We start from the raw sequence: 16,598 nt of genomic DNA, 5'->3' as shown, positions 1-16,598 counted from the left end.
ACACTGAGGCAAGCAGGACACATGCCTCTGGGCCGACACAACATACGGGGAGCAGCACCAGGCAACACCTTCGGCTGCTGTGTCCCAGAAATAGTAGAAAAACCCAGTGGTGCTAAGTGAACAGACTGCCTACGACCACAGCAGGGGCCTTTCAGGCATTAACAATCTGTTTCATCTCACCAGACTGATAAAATGACAGCCAGACCCATGTGACTTCCTGTTCCATCTTCTCCCTGACTCAGAGGGCTGGAGTCTACACCCATAAAGAAACTGGATGACATCCCTTCTTTATGGGGTTAGGCATTTTGAAGGAACTACGGTGCCCCCTGTCTGCCCCTCTCCTCTGCCTGGTCACCACACATTGTTCTTACATGTCCTTGGAGGGACAGCAATGACCAGAACAAAGCTATCGAGGCATGCATAGAAGTGGCAGAGGATGTTGACATAACTATTCCAGTGTTTCACATGTCAAGTTGATAAAAGATAACAGTATATAGAGAATTTGAATAAAAATAGTATCAGTTTAGTAGATGTCTTTCGAGATCTTTACAAAGAATAGACTTTGTTCTCTAATATAAATATCTATAGACCATTTACAAAAATGGATTATACAAGGGCCACAAAGACAACATTGATAAATTACAAAATGGAGAAAGAGTATGGGTAACATTTTCTGACCTCAAAGCAACTAGGATTGGTACTGTATTAATACAAGTTTGAAGTTTAAAAATACCTTAATCAATCTAAAATGATGAACCCAGATAGCTTTTCAGTTAAAAAGGAACTTTAAGTTGCAATTACAGACTGTTCAGAAATGAATGATAATGACAGTGCTACAAAAAGAATATAAACAGAACTATATGCGTTACATGAGACTGCTGTCTAGCCAGCACTCCTTGCGTTGTCTATACTGACTTGAAATACAGAAACGCTTCTGTGTGGATTGGTAAATAAAACTGTACCACTGTGAGCCTCCCTCTCCTGGGACCACCAACCCTCCTGAGATGCAGCAGCTGACAGGCTAATGCGGGCACAGCAAGGGCTCCCCGAGAGTCCCAAGGAGTGTCCATTCAGACTGGCCAGTGCCCATGGTAATGAAATACTATACGGTTTAACTACTCTCCTTATCAAACAAGAAAAATGTAAATAAAGGAACTGAAAAGTAAATCCTTACATTTCTTAAAATTAAGGAAAAAAAGAGCAAAGTAAACCCAAGGAGAGTAGGAAGAATAAATGAATAAAGACCCCAATGTGTGGGGTCTCCTGTCCCACCTTGCGGTCCCTGCCCACCCAGGAGGCTGAGCCAGAGGCCTTCCTGGGCTCCCCCACCTGCTGCCTCCCAGCCGGTTCAGGGATGCGGAGCACAGCAGAGGTCTGGAGGGAGGGAGACGGCGAGGCCACATCATTTGCTCCACTGTCCCCTCACTGTGAGCTGTGGGCTGGCTGAGCTCCCTGTCCCCAGTCTCAGCCCCTCTCAGGCAACCCCTCCTCCTGGGCCAGCACCCTGGCACCCCGGCTCCTACGCCCCACCAGCACCTCTGTCAACCATGGTCCATTTGTCAAAGGCCCTCAAGTTCTATCCGCCTTGAGTTTGTCCCCATTTCCTGATTGGATCCTGACTCCGACGCACTGACAAGAACTACCACCACCACAGCAGAGTCACGAGAAAGAAAACGGACAGGGAGAGTAGAACTAACTGTAATCTGAATTAAACAGCTATTTTTTGACAATGGTATGTATATGCATGTACACAGACACACACAGGAAACTCTAAGCTCTCGTTTGTCTAGTTTTTCATAAATGTTATTCAGAAAACTTAGATATAGACATATATGTGAATGTATTGTTTCCCAAGTTATTTATGACATTTATTACCCTAGTCCTTTAGATGGCTTTTATTCTTTAAAAGCTCTTCCCCCATCAGTGGTAATTAAAGTCTCCTTTTGTATTCCTAATCTTATTTGCTTTATTCTCTCTAATTTTACATATATATATATATACATTACATATACAAAAAAAGAAAAAATATATTTGAAAACCTAAAAAAGCAGAACTAAAAAAATTAGAAAGAAATATATATGAAAAACTAGAGAAATAGCATGTGTGTGCATTATACACACACACACACAAGCATACATACACAATTAGAAAAGAAAAACTAGAGAGAGAAAGCAATAAACGACATTAGTAATGTAGGAGATTCTAACTACCACCGGTAGGGAAAAACAGTTTTTAAAGAATTAAAAGAAAAGTATCTTAAGGTCTAATATAATGAATTCAAAAATCCTGATGAAATGTTTAATTTTTTGAAAAAAACACATACTGATTTGATGTTCACAACATACAGAAATTTTACACCTCTGTTTTTCTCACTGCACTCATATTGCCATTCCAAGTCCCTGATATAATTTCATTCTATTGCTATATATATTTGTGATGTAAACTCTTCTATTAATTATATCATGCTTTTCTGTGACAAAAATATATATATAGATTTAAATTTAATTTTTAAAAAATTTCTTATGATCACCAGCTCTAAGTGCTAAGCAATTTCTTCCAGGTTGGGTAATCGATTATTATTGTTGAAATTATCATCAGTATCCCTGGTTGTCTAGTGGTTAGGATTTGGCACTCTCACCACGGCAGCCTGGGGTTTGATTCCCCCAAGCAAACAAAATTATCACTAGTAGTATACAGTTGATCCCCAAATATATAAATGTCATGTATGATAAATGTCACTTATCATAAAATCATTTTTAATGATTTATAAGTCAAAAACTCAATCAATTAAGTCCTGCTTTAGTTTAATGAAAGTAAACAGTTGGAAAACACCTGACTTGAAGTAAGGTTTGTTACCCAGTCCTAGGGTCATTCACTTTCTGGGAAGTATACAGAAAAGTATACAAAAAAAATACACATATTTATCAGGTGATCAATAATTACAATACTACCCTTTTACTGAAAGGTGCATTGAGTAACTCATCAAAAGGCAAAAAAAATTGACATTATTAATTTCATTACACGGTTTTTACCAATATAGTATTTTGATTAAATGATTTTATATTGGCTTATGCTTTAAATATATTTTTGTCATAATCTTAGAGCTACAGGTTTAATCATTCTATCTATGGAAACTATCTACCATATAACATAAATAGCCAAGCCAGTTCTTTTCAATTAGCCAAATCAGATTTTTTTGTTACAAAAGAGTCTGACCTCATTTTTAAATACAAATAAATGTGTTAATGCACATTTTAAAGAATATTGTAAATATGACTGAAAATAAAGTAAAAGATGCAATTTGTGAGCTAGAATACTAAATATACTCCAGTAAGATTAAAATGATGAAGATCTAATATATTTAACCATTTTAAAGTAAGCTATATAAACAAGATAATAAATCATTCTCATTACTTAATTTGCTATAGTGCAGTGTAATTTGCAGCTAAAATTACCAGTTATTTAAGAAGAGTGGAGCGTGATAATAGCTTTGCCATTGCTTCTGTAATTGTGTGCATGAGATTTGGTTTGGAGGGACAATTAAATGAGTCACATGGATAAAACCCAGAAATAACTCCAATAATTTTGTTAGACATAATTATCAGAATTGTTTCTATATTTTAAAAAGTAAAAAGTATAGACTGCTAAAAATAATCAGTCTAGCAGCTAGCATATAATTTTGTTTTGTATTAGTAATAGAAAAAAATATTAAATGTTTTACAAGATGACAAATGACTGTAAAGAAAGAGCTTATGATCTAATTTGATAAACTAGGTTTTGACTACCGTAATTAACAGATTTCTAATCCAAGAGGAATCAGGTAAAAATATTATTCATGAATTATAGCCTCGACAATGCTGATGGTGACTGTGTTTACAAGAATGAGTAGCAAAAATTATGGCTTCGCCTCTTTGAAGGGACTGTTCTTTCAGTCAAGGGATGAGCCCTGAGGACAAGTGTGAAGAATGGCTTACATTTAAATATGGGTGTATTTTTCCGCCAATATTCAGTATTGCTTACAGGTGCTTTCTTTGCCTTGCTCTCCAATAAGCCTCCCTTAAGAACTCCTTTCCTAGTAGACAGAGAACAGAAGAGGCAATGTCATTAAAACGAAACCTGTCATCACCCTGCATACCATACATCTGAAGAATTCGGAACATCACAAACATGCAGGACAAAGCAGCCCCCTTCCCACACCACACTCTCTTCTCAGCAGAACTGTGTAAAACACGAACAGGGGCCCTGCAAGGGGTCATGATGTCTTGATTCATTATTTTAAAAAAGGTTTTCTCTTTGTTTGATGCCCCTAAAGTTTTACCCCCTGTGGGTAATGTACCAGGGTAAAACTTGAGGGAGGTGAGGGAAATGCCTCCTTTCAGGTTTATTCTAGCAGGTTCAAGTTTAGAAAAGAATAGATACAAGTTGAGGGTTTGAGGACAGAATTCCATAAAATATCCATGCTTGAGCACCTCTTGGAAAGGGTTTTATCGCAGGGAGTCATGCCCCCTGTGGGAGGATCACTGTCCCATGGGACTGAATGCCCTGAGGACAGAGATAATCTACCTTAACTGTCCCTGCATCCCCACTGCCAACCAGCATGCCCTGCACAGAGCAAGGACAAATAAATATTGGCAGAATTAGTTCATTCCTTCACAAAAAGAAAGGTGACATTTCAGATGGGACTAAAAGATGGGAACTGTTTGAACAAGCCAAAAGCAATTTTACTTATGTAAAATGGTAAAGGTTGAATTTTTCATCCTGATTCTTAGCCTCCCTGCCTTACCCCCCCTCCCCCAACTCTCTCTCTCTTCTACTTAATCCTTCTGGAGTTCTCCCTTCGCCTCTCCTGATCACGCACAAATTCTCTCACAGTGAGCTGAGTCCCTCTCCATAACATTCTACCAGAGCCATGCACGGCCTCACTCTCCGAGAGTTTTCCTATTCTCGCCCCATCACAATGTGTCGTTTCATGACCCATCTCCCCAGCAAGTTCTTTTGGGCAGTGACAACAGATGCACCAACTTCTGTGGAACTCCTGGCGTTAAAAGATGCCTTGACTACCAAGGTCTCCCCCTCCAGGCAGCGTGACTGGCACAGGGACCCCTTGGTAGAGGAAGGCCCCCCTGCTGACTCCACTCTGGCCAGGAAGCTGCCAGTCCCATAGAGTGAAACTTCCAGAGCAGTTGATTTCAAATCTCCCTCAACTCTGTCCACTCCTTTTGGAGAAGAACCCAAAGTCCAGAGCTGCAGCTCTGCTCCTCTGGCTAAAGTGCTCCCCTTGCCATATTCGGTACATCACCTTAAATAGAGACTTTGTGGGAATGCGAATGTCAGATAACCTTGTGGCAGGTCGCCAGTGCCTGGCCCTTCTTTGTGCCTCTGCTCTGTCAAGGATCCCGTCACTCTCCTGCAATTCCAGCCTCTTATTTTGTTTCAGCTCCTTTCTGTCCATGTTCAAACACGTGCACCCTCCCCTGCATGCGTCTCGCTCAGCCTGTTTTCTTCTCCCCCTCTCAGCAGACCTGTGGAAAGACAAGTCTGAATACTCCTGGCTCCACGTCCTTACGGCTTCCTCAAATCTCACCCAGTTGTGTCCTGGCTACAAACTCACCCTTCCACTGACACTTTCCTCCCAGAGAAACAAAAAGTAGGTGAGGAGGCTCCTTCTTGCTGATTCTAATCTGCTGGGGACAGGAGGGAGAGAGAAATTCCCACGCAAATATTATGGTGCTTTACAGAGAAGCCAGGACTCCTGGGAGATGCCCGAGAAAGAAAAACATCATCAGCCTGAAAAAGACAGAGATGTGGAGCCAGCACGAGCTGGTCGGGAAGCGGAGCGATGCCTCTTGTGCCTGGAGAATGTCACCGGCCCAGAGGCCCAGACTGAGGACACCTGCCTGTGCGGCATCATCTGCTCCCAGTCAGCGGGAGCCACAGGGAAGCATCAGTCTTCGGTGGTCCGATGTGCCGAGTGCCTTCTTGAAACCATTCTTCCTGTCACGGGCAAGATTATGAGGAGGGCTCAGTGGATTTGATGTCACTGTTCTGTGGCTTTATAAAACAATTACGGGCCTCATACCACAGGGCAAGCTGAGCTGACATGCAAGGCCTCCTGCCTCTCACTCCTAATGCTTCCCTACCTGCCTCAAATACATAAAAATGCTAAACAAGAGGCAGTACTTTGTGCATATATCGAAGTTCAACACCAAAAGAGGTGTTAGAAATGAAGCGAAAGCTAAAAGCCAGAGCAACGTGGCTGAAGTTGAAGCCAAAGGCAGGTGCAGGCATTTCAGAGCTGGACCCAGGTGTTAACCTCCAGGAGGTGGCTTGATGGATGCTCTTGCAGGAAGGTGAATCCAGACCCCAGGTTCTGCGCTGGAAGCCAGAAGGGCTGGAGGGCTGACTTACACCTTAAGTGGGAAAGGGACAGTGCCACCCAACAGCCCAGGGAAACGGTGGCTCCAAAGAGGCTGAGAGTGATAGGAATTGCCTGAGAGAGGCGTGCCCCAGACTCAAACCACCAGCAGATGCGGAGCCAGAACTCATACTAGGAAAGAGACACATGCACCTTCCCCTCCCAAGCAAAATCTGACATCAGAATTGCCCTGGACTAGTAAATCCCACGAGGCCCAGAAGAGGGGAATGTGAGCATCCTTTCAGAGCACTGCCGTGTCCAGACTGCGGGGCCTCGGTGGGAGAATCCTCTAGGAGAGTCAGCAGTGAAACAGCAGGAGACTCTGAGAGACCATTTAAAATAAGAATGTTCCTTTACAGATCATGAGTTTTCCTAAAACAAACAAAACAAAACAAAACAAAACAAAACAAAAAAAACAAAAAAGAAAGAAAAGAAAAGAAAAGAAAGAATGTCTTTAAATTGCTCAAAGAGATAAGGGAGAAATAGAAATCATAAGACAGTAACAGGACCCTTTGGAGAAAGAGTAAGTTGATTTACACAAGGAGCAAAGGAATTCGACATACGAAATATCTAGTCATTGAAATAGGGAAATCAATAATGGGTTGAAAGAGCAGACTTCATAGAATGAGTCTATTGCAAGAAAGGCAAGAGAACATCACTTAGTGTAGCACTGAGAGGTATAGATCTGGACAATATGAGGGTTTAAATAATATGGAAGAAGAATGAAAATGTCCACCATATAGTAACGGTAGTTCCAGAAACTTAGAAAATGGGAGAGGGGTGATGTTTGGAAGGATGATGATAGAGAAGTTTCCAGATGTGAAGAGAATATGATTCCTAAAATTGAGGCAGCACAGTTAAGTCCCAATCAGAATAAATTAAGTAAATCCAAACATAGATACAGCATGGTCAATCTGCAGAATATAAAAAGACAACTACCTTAATTACTAAAAGGAAGGGAAAGATTATCTTAAAAGTAGTGTCAGTGTTCGCTTCAGCAGCACATACACTAAAATTAGAATGATACAAGAGATTAGCATGCCCCCTGAGTAAGGATGACACACAAATTTGCGACAGCTTCCATGGTTTTTTTTTTTTTTAAGCCAGGAACAGAAAGTTAAACACCGCATGCTCTCAGTTGTATGTTGAAGCTAAAAAAAGTTGGCCTTGTAGAAGTGAAAAGTAGGACAGAGGATACTAGAGGCTGGGATGGGTAAGGGGAACAGAGGGACAGGGAGAGATTTGTTAAAGGCTGCAAAATTACAGCTAGATAGGAGGAGTAAGTCCTAGTGTTCTATAGCATTGTAGGATGACTATAATTAACACTAACACATTATATAGACTTAAGTAGCTGGAAGGGGGATATTGACTGTTCCCAACACAAAGCAATGATAAGTTTACGAGATGACTGATATGCTATTTGCCCTGATCTGACCACTATGCATTATGTGTATGGAAACATCACTACGTACCCCATGAATAAGTACAATTATTATTTGTCAATTAAAAAAAGCAATATAAAGTAATGGCAATGAGACAAAAGCACATTTTTACAAGGCAGCAAAGGACTTTGGAAGACAATGTAATAATATATTCAAAGTGCCAAGGGAAAATATGACAGCTAGCCTAGAATTATATATTTAGCAAGTCTGTAATTCAAGAGCAAGGGTTAACTCAGATATAACCAAGGCCAATGGAGTTTCCCACTCTAAGTAGCTTAAAGATTATTCTAGCACATAAGATATTGAATTTAGAAGTGAGTTGTGTTTAAGAAGCCATATGAAACAAGAAACTGGCAAACACTCCAATTCATCTAAATATGAACTGACTGGGAAAATAATGATAAACGACCAGACTTGGAAGTTCATAAAAAGAAGGAAATAAAAGCAGCCTCACGCCCCACGTGCGGAAGGCGGAGGGGGAAGCTGGGCATCGTAGGGCTTTTGTGGTGTCAGCGGACGATACAGAGATTAATGAACTTCAGTGTTTGTAAAGTTAATTATGCCTCTTAAAAACTGAAAGTTAACCACTAAAAGGATTGAAATAGAACACATTACTTCCAAGCCAGTAGGGACCGAGGGAAGGAGAGAAAGCTATAAAGAAAATGTGGTTGATCCAATAGAGAGCAGAAGAGAGAAAAAGTAAAAGAGCAAAAAAAGCATGGTAGGCCTCTTTTTTTTTGCCAACCCTCCCCTTGGCACTCCATTTTCCTCTGCTCTCCTCTGCCTACCTAACCCTTGATTTACAGAAATGCCGAATCCTCCTGGAAGACCCCTGGCTGCCAGCAGCCGGCTGCCTGTCCCTGGGGTCTGCGCCCGGAGCTCCCTGCACGTAACCATCAGGACCCGTAAAACGCTTCCTTGTGCTGTGCACTGAGTCCTGTGCTCCTTAACTCGCTCTCCGGTTCCAAAGGGTGGGCTTCCTCCCCTAGCCCACTGCAAAGAGGAAACAAAGACGGGGAAGTGCCAGGGCCTCTGCGTAAGGAATTTCTTAGTCTCCAGGGAGAGGAAGGGGCTGGTGGGGAGGGGGAAAGAAGAACCTTCTCCCTGGAGGAACAAAGGACAGGACAAAAGGAAGTCAGGGCTGAGCTGTGCTCAATGTACAGGCCCTACACGCCCTTTCCCCTGTACTGTGGGTGACAAACAATCCCACGGTCCTGGGCAGTCCCCCACACCCCCGGCCTGAAATGAGAGTGAGGGGCTTATACATCTTGGGTGGGGATAGTGCAGAAAGCATCTGCCCGCTGACCGAGATGGAACTCAGGAGAACCGAACCAGTTGGAGATTTTTCTACCAGCTGTGAAACAGTTGTGATCACAGGACCGCTGTGCACTGCACAACTCAGGGGCAGCCATGCACACAGACTGCTGAGTAAATGCCACCCCTGGAGTTGCAGTGTACGACCTGCAAGCATTCCTGGTATTGACACAGTGAGCCTTGTTTAAATTGCCTGTGTCCTGACAAAGACTGTCTCCTTGGCCAAACTCTAGTCAGGGCCCTCTGAGCCCCCTTTTCAAGTAGGTCTTGACGTTGGTCTAGAAGAACTGCAACTCGCAGCACAAATTGTTTCATCCACCTCCTTACGCAAAAAGACTTGCCCAAACACTAGCATAGTTTCTATCAGCCCAAAGCCCCAGCGTTCCTAGGATGGCGACTCCAGCCCCCTTCCAATGTCTGCCTAGAAAACTCAAAGCTGCCAAAAGAATTTATTGTTTGTTCCAGTCGACACCTGATGCTAGGCCTCTGAGCTCACCTTTACTTTAGAAAGCTTGAACTTATAAAACTTTTCCCTGCTCCTTTGAGGCATAAATCTTCTTTCTACCACATAGAAATATTTCCTCAAGACCTGGGAGCCACCTCTTCCACATGCAAACATCCAAGGAGACAGCTCTCTTGTCTCCCAGGTCCTGGGGGAGGATAAGAGCCTAGCTTTGTGGGCACCTTGCTCCCATTTGCAAAGCTACTTCCTGTCCTACAGATATGAGAAGTTTGTTTCTCTAGATAAACACCAATTAACAAACCCAGATGGCCTAATCTCATAGACCCTCCCCCCCTCCCCCACCTCCCTTTAGTACCTTCCCTTTAGCACACACCAGAGTTTAAGGGCCTCCCATCTTCTGCCTCTGGGGAGTTAAGCTCAGGTTACACTGAGATCTCTCTCCTACTGCAGTAGTACTGAACAGAATCTGTCTTTACCTTCTTGACTATTGTCCAGCTTTGTCTTTCCTCAATGGTCACCAGCTGGGCCAAAAGTTCCATGAGGGCAGGGCTGTGCCTGTCTTGTATAGTTAGCCATCATCAGGGTGAAGGCATTCAGCAAACATTTGTATAATGAACAAAAGAGTATAAGATTTTTTTCACTTGATTTGCACTCTGATAGTGAGTTGCTTTTTTTATCTACCATCTTGCAAAAACTACAGTGCTGGACAAACTAGTCCACAAAGAAAATGGAGTGATTTCACTGCCTTGGATTTCTTGTGTTTATTCAACAAACTATACATGAGTCATTCAAAATGGTCTTCAGTTCCAAGCCTTCTTTCTGAGATTTTCTTATGATAAGAATGAACTTACACTATGATAGAACCACAAAATTCACTGCTTTGACACCTACTGTTGAAGAAAGCAAAAATATGTATTTATGGTACAGAGGTACAAGATTTCTAACCATGATCTGCCAAGAACTGCAGGAAGTATTCATACCTTGAGCTAAATAGTCACAATGGGCACTCCTGCTAAACGAAATTTCAAATGGTATTACAACTTCAAAGTAAATCCTTTGGGTAAGACAAAGAGAGGTCATTTATAATTTAATTTGTGCTTTTTTCAAGAACATACACCTAAACATAATGAATACAAGATATTTCATAATAGCAAGAATGGTCAGCTATTAAATACAGGTAACTTAAGAAATCAAGGGCACAACTGCAAAAGGATTTTACCATGAAAATACAACAATTCTTGTGATAGGTCACTGATGACCATATACAACTATTCAAAAAGTAATGTGGCTTTACTTTTGCAAGAAACAAAAACATTCTTATCTTTTGTCCAGTAATCTCACTCCAGAATTTATCTTTAGGAAATACCCAGAAGAAGGAAAGGAAATAATGTAGGGGTGTTCACTGCCATGTTATTTGCAGTATTACACAGAAAAGGAAACTGAGAGAGGACCATCCTAACAAACTATGGAACATCAATTTATTAGAGCATTTTACAATTATCACAACCAATTATTATGAAGACAATGTATGTAGCAAAATAAAACTATTTGAAATGGAATAAGTATTAAATGCAGGGAGAAAATCTTTATCAATACTATGTTTATAATCTTATAATAATGATACATGCATATGGACCTGGAAAAGAATACGGAAAAGGAAAGATACTTTTCTTTTTAGTTCTATAATTACTGGCATTCTTGCTATGGTGTTTTTAGTGCCCAAAAAACCCCAAAATATGTACACACAATTTTTTAGATGAGAGAGAGATCCTATGAGGCACAGATCTTGAACAAAATATGTGAGAAATTTGCATAAGGCAGTCTGCAGAGTGCAGGCTCTAGAGCCAGACTTTAAGTGTTCAGATTCTGGCTCTGCCACTTACTAGATAGGTACCCTTCAGCAAGTTACTCAACCTCCATGGGCCTCGGTCTTCCCACCTGTAAAATGGGTATCTTAACAGTACCTACTTGTATTTCATACGGTTAACTGTGAGGATTAAATGAGTAAGTGCTTAAAACAGTATCTGGAGCACTATGAATAGTTCAACATTAGCTAAGCATTATTTTTGTTATAGTCAAGGACTTTATTTACAAAGAAGTCTCCTTTCCACAAATTTCTCTCAAGCTCTCATGAATAAAATGAACTTTAATTCTACCCGAGTCATAAGTCACACTCACTTCATGTGCACCATCATTTAGTTAGCCCTTTAAATATATTTGGACATTTAGGTGTTTTCTTTTTGCTTTTATGTACTAATGTTAACGACATTTTTATGTGTATAATTTTTTCATTTAGTAGCAAGTATAGATGTTTCTCTTCACACAAGACAATTCTCTGGATATGTCATTGCAGACGAATTCTCTAGGACTCTAGCCTAGGGTCTAGAGGATTGCTAAATTTCTTTGGTGATTGTGTGTAGGAAAAAGACTTGGAAAGTGTGATTTTGAAGGAAATTGCAGCCTTACCAATTATGTACCTTAAGTCATAACTCTAACATGAGGAATGTAAAGATAAATTAACGCTGGCTGTTCCATTACTATTTTTCTTATACTAATGATCCTAAGAATGTTACAGGTGTACAGATGAGCCCTCTGGCATCCCACAGAATGTGGATTCTCAGGTCAGCTTCTGGGTATCTTTCCTCCTTGGTGTTAACACAGCATGCATCACCAGGGACATGCACAGAGTTCCTTCCCTGCACATCTGCCTTTCTAGACTCATGGAGTTCCAGGGCCTCAACTATAACCTCGGAGAAAGACTCAGAAATCTGCATTTCTAGCTTCTGACCTCCACCCCTTCCCCCCACCTGGAGTCCTGTGATTGGAACTGCCTCTTCCTTTTGGATTGTCCTCTAACTCACCACGCCCGGCTAGCAGGAGGGACTCAGGCAGGCCAGTTAAGGGAGACCTTGATGAAAAGGAACATTAAGGGCCAGTGTGTGACGGATTTGAGTCTAGCCTAGAGTGGGGCTGTTACTTTCTGTCCACGGTCTTCAGACTAGATACATACACAACTCCCTTCTCCAATGGTTCAAAATCACACGGGTATATCTCTTCCCCAGTGTGAATCTTACATGGATTCTGGATATAGAAATGCTCTGGAAAAAAAAGAAAGGGTTAATGTGATCATGGCCTTTGTGAAACTTCCTTCTGTCAAGGTACTTTGGTAAGGCTTCCTGTCTTCCCACTTTTATAACTCTTTTTGTTAAGGGGAAAGCATGGAAACACAGAATCGGAGATGAGCATTTTGGCTCAGGTTGCTATATTTGTTAATAAGACATACTACTGAGTGAGGAGGCAGAAGTGGTAATAATTTTTGAAGCCCCTGCCTCTTCTATTTCCCAAATGATGCCAAATAATGCATTGCTCCTGAGGGAGGTGCCCATAAGAGCAAAGCAGAGAGCCCAGCACAAAATACTGGCAGCAGAAGAGTCTTACTTCATCAGATAAGAGCTCGTGGCAAAGCTCCATGTCTTCCCTATTAATTATCTTTGAAGGAGAATTCCGAAGTGGGGTAGCGATCTCAGCAATGCATATTAGCACACATTGCTTGCAGCTAAAAAAATATGAAGGTAGGATTTCCTGACAGAGAGTAAATCTGATTTGGCTGATTGGTTTGCCAGAGAGGGTTGGTTTTGCAAATTTGGTTAAAAGGTGACCATCTTATTAATTGAATGACATAAATAAGCTAAAACTTGTCACTCTTAAGTTTTGACAAAAACATTTAAAATAAGATTTAAAAATACTGCATCACATTAGCAAAGGGGTACTAAATTAACAATATATCAATCTTACCTTTTCTAACAATATTGATCAATTAAAGAAGGTGCCTCTAATAAAAGAATAACGAGTATAATTAATAGACATTTGGGAAAGTGTTTTTTGGTAGACATTCCAGTAACTGGGAAAATGACTCTAATTTGGGCCAAGCAAGTCATTTTGAGAGTCAGCTGGTTTGTAGTACTTTAAAAAATAAATTGAAGGAGAACCTAATCAAATTGTCAGATGATGGAACCTTAAAAATAACTTTTGTGATTTCTGGCATGAGCCCTAAAAGGAGTTTTAAAAATTGAGTGACATTGAGTGACTTCTTCCATTCCTATCTACCTATTCAGGGATTATTACTATAAGCCTGCCCCCAAATATGAACAGAGCTAAAGCTGAAAATTACCCTCACTACTTACAACAGTGACATAATAATTTTTAAAAAACCCAAACATGTATATACAACATTGATGTTGAAAACTGTCTCATTCCAGCAGGAAGTAATACTCACTCATGAGTATTGGAACACTGGAGAGATAAAAGCCCCTTCCTACTCTGTACAAGATATATTTCTGATAAAATTTTATATTTTTCCTGATAAAAATTTATAACATACTGTTGTGATCAATTGTGTACTAATCATAAGTGTAACAATATATCAATCCAGGTGTTTCTAACATATAGAAAAACTCCATATTCACAATTTTAAAAATTTAATTCCCACTTATGTACATATTTTTGTTGCAGGGAAGTATGACATAGCAATCAATAAGACTTCCTGCCATAAAAGTATGTTATATTAGGATAAAACTCAATGGGTTGGTGAGATGGAAACATAAGTTCCAGGGGGAAAAAATAATGTAAATGTCCATTGTTAAGTGCCATGGTGATAGGAACACACTGTAGCTTGGTTCCTACTTTACCAATTCTTTCGGGAGAATAAAGTGGCTGGCTCAGAGATACTGGGAGGACTGTGTTTGAGTGTGGGTTGTGTGTGAGACAGTGTGTGAGTGTGTGTGAGAGAGCGTGAGTGTGTTTGGGATATGTGAGTGTGTGAGAATGCCTGTGAGAGTGGGTAAGGGTGTGTGTGTGCATGTGTGTGTGAGTGTGGGTGTGCGGGGGGTATAAGAGTGAGAATGTGAGAGTGAGTTGTGTGAGAGTGTGTGAGTGAGTGGGTATGCATGTGAGTGTGAGAGTCTGTGTGTGTGTGAGAGAGTGTGGGTGTGGGGGGTATATGAGTGTGTAAGAATGTCTGTGAGAGTGAGTTGTGTGGGAGTAGAAGTGTGTGGGGGATATATGAGTGTGTGAGAATGCCTGTGAGAGTGAGTTGTGTGAGTGTGTGAGTGGGTATGCATGTGTGAGTGTGAGGGTGTGTGAGGGTGTGTCTGTGTGAGAGTGTGTGTGGGGATATATGAGTGTGTGAGAATGCCTGTGAGAGTGAGTTGTGTGAGTGTGTGAGTGGGTATGCATGTGTGAGTGCCAGGGTGTGTGAGGGTGTGTCTGTGTGAGAGTGGGGGGGTATATGAGTGTGTGAGAATGTTTGTGAGAGTGAGTTGTGTGGGAGTAGGAGTGTGTGTGGGGGTATATGAGTGTGTGAGAATGCCTGTGAGAGTGAGTTGTGTGAGTGTGTGAGTGGGTATGCATGTGTGAGTGTGAGGGTGTGTGAGGGTGTGTCTGTGTGAGAGTGGGGGGGTATATGAGTGTGTGAGAATGCCTGTGAGAGTGAGTTGTGTGTGTGAGTGGGCATGTGTGTGTAAGTGTGAGGGGGTGTGTGTGTGAGTGTGGGTGCGGGGGGTATATGAGTGTAAGAATGTGAGAGTGAGTTGTGTGAGAGTTGGGGTGTGTCTGTGTGAGAGTGTGGGTGCGGGGGGTATGAGTGTGTAAGAATGTCTGTGAGAGTGAGTTGTGAGCGTATGTGAGAGTGTTGGAGTGTGGTGTGTGTCTGCGTGAGTGTGTGAGTGCAGTATGTGAATGTGAGTGTGTGATGAGGGTCGGGAGGTGCAGCACCAGGAGAGATGTGGTCTGTCATTGCTCAGACTGATCAGGGCAGTGACAGCTGGGTCCCGGGCTCGGAGCCAGCTTCCTGAGAGCCAGCGCCTGTGCAGAGAAACCTGCGCTTGGTTTAACACATTGATTGCCACACTTGAAAAAAAATTTTTTTGCATGGGGCCATGGCGTTTTATTATGAAAATAGAATAAAGACTTCGAAAACAAAACAATCCTTTCTAACTTAATGAAAAATTTATTTTTTATTGTTTTCTGTGTGTGAGTTATATGCAACTCACATGGCGCTAGAATCAATTTTTGCACTGCACGCCACTTGAGTTGTACGTGACTCACGACATACTTATTGAATTTGTTTCAGAGAATTGAGTCTTCATATGCTGCACGAGGCTCCTGGCTCAAAACTAGCATGAGTTAAATACAGCTCACATGGTAGTTAATGTGTTAATGCTCCACTGTCACCATCTTGAAATCCTCAGTAATATCTGCATAAGGTGTCCTGCATCTCCCCTTTTCACTGGGACCCACAGTTAAGTTGCTGGTCCTGGAAGAGGTTTCCCTGTGTCAGAGGGCCCCTAGCTGCCCTGCCTGCAGAAGAACCCCATCACCCTCACCCTGTCCTCTCCCAGTGGTCACCGAGTCCTGTTGGTTATTGTCCTACAAAGTGCCACACCTGCTCTTCGTGCAGCTCAGGAAGGGGAGAGATTGCTGAGGGCTGGGCGAGTTGGAGGTTACTCAGCAGAGGCCACTGCTCTGGGCCAGGACACTCCCACCCTCCCCTTGCAGCCACTGTGCACAACCCTGTTCACCCAGGAGACAGCAGAGCTTTGTTCGTCACCACCTCTCCACAGGTGGCAGGAAGGAGTTCTGGTGTGACAGAGCCTTTTTCTGATTTGCACAAAGCCACTGTATAGAAAAGCTGTTTCTTCCCTCATGGAATGAGTGCCTGCCAGGTAAGACTGTGAGGCCTCGCCCACACCCCCAAAAGCAGAGATTTTAGGGATTTTCTGTTTTCTTCCTTTCTTTTCTTTCCTAATTTTCTTGAGTGTACACAGAATAAAAGATATTTTCCTAAAAGTTCTACTTTTGATTACATCACCTTAGAGAAAGTTGCACTGGGACCAGGGATGGGGTCTTTTTGTATTTCAATTAATAGGCCTTTTTTATTTTCTTTCCATTAAGAATTTAATTTATT

At 41.8% G+C, this 16,598-nt stretch overlaps 1 protein-coding gene and 1 non-coding gene across 2 annotated transcripts in view; one reads left to right on the top strand and one right to left on the bottom strand.

Annotated features, from left to right (window-relative positions):
• The window catches only part of HECW1 (HECT, C2 and WW domain containing E3 ubiquitin protein ligase 1), a 385,512-nt gene that overhangs the window by 296,829 nt on the left and 72,085 nt on the right, over positions 1-16,598 (bottom strand). The window lies entirely within an intron of this gene.
• Positions 7,401-7,505, top strand: LOC123647835. The gene has a single exon (XR_006738374.1). It is a non-coding gene; the product is annotated as a U6 spliceosomal RNA (small nuclear RNA).

This window comes from Lemur catta, chromosome 11 (assembly GCF_020740605.2).
Source record: "Lemur catta isolate mLemCat1 chromosome 11, mLemCat1.pri, whole genome shotgun sequence".
In the NCBI taxonomy this organism is placed as follows: domain Eukaryota; kingdom Metazoa; phylum Chordata; class Mammalia; order Primates; family Lemuridae; genus Lemur; species Lemur catta.
This window is presented reverse-complemented; position numbering and strand designations above follow the sequence as displayed.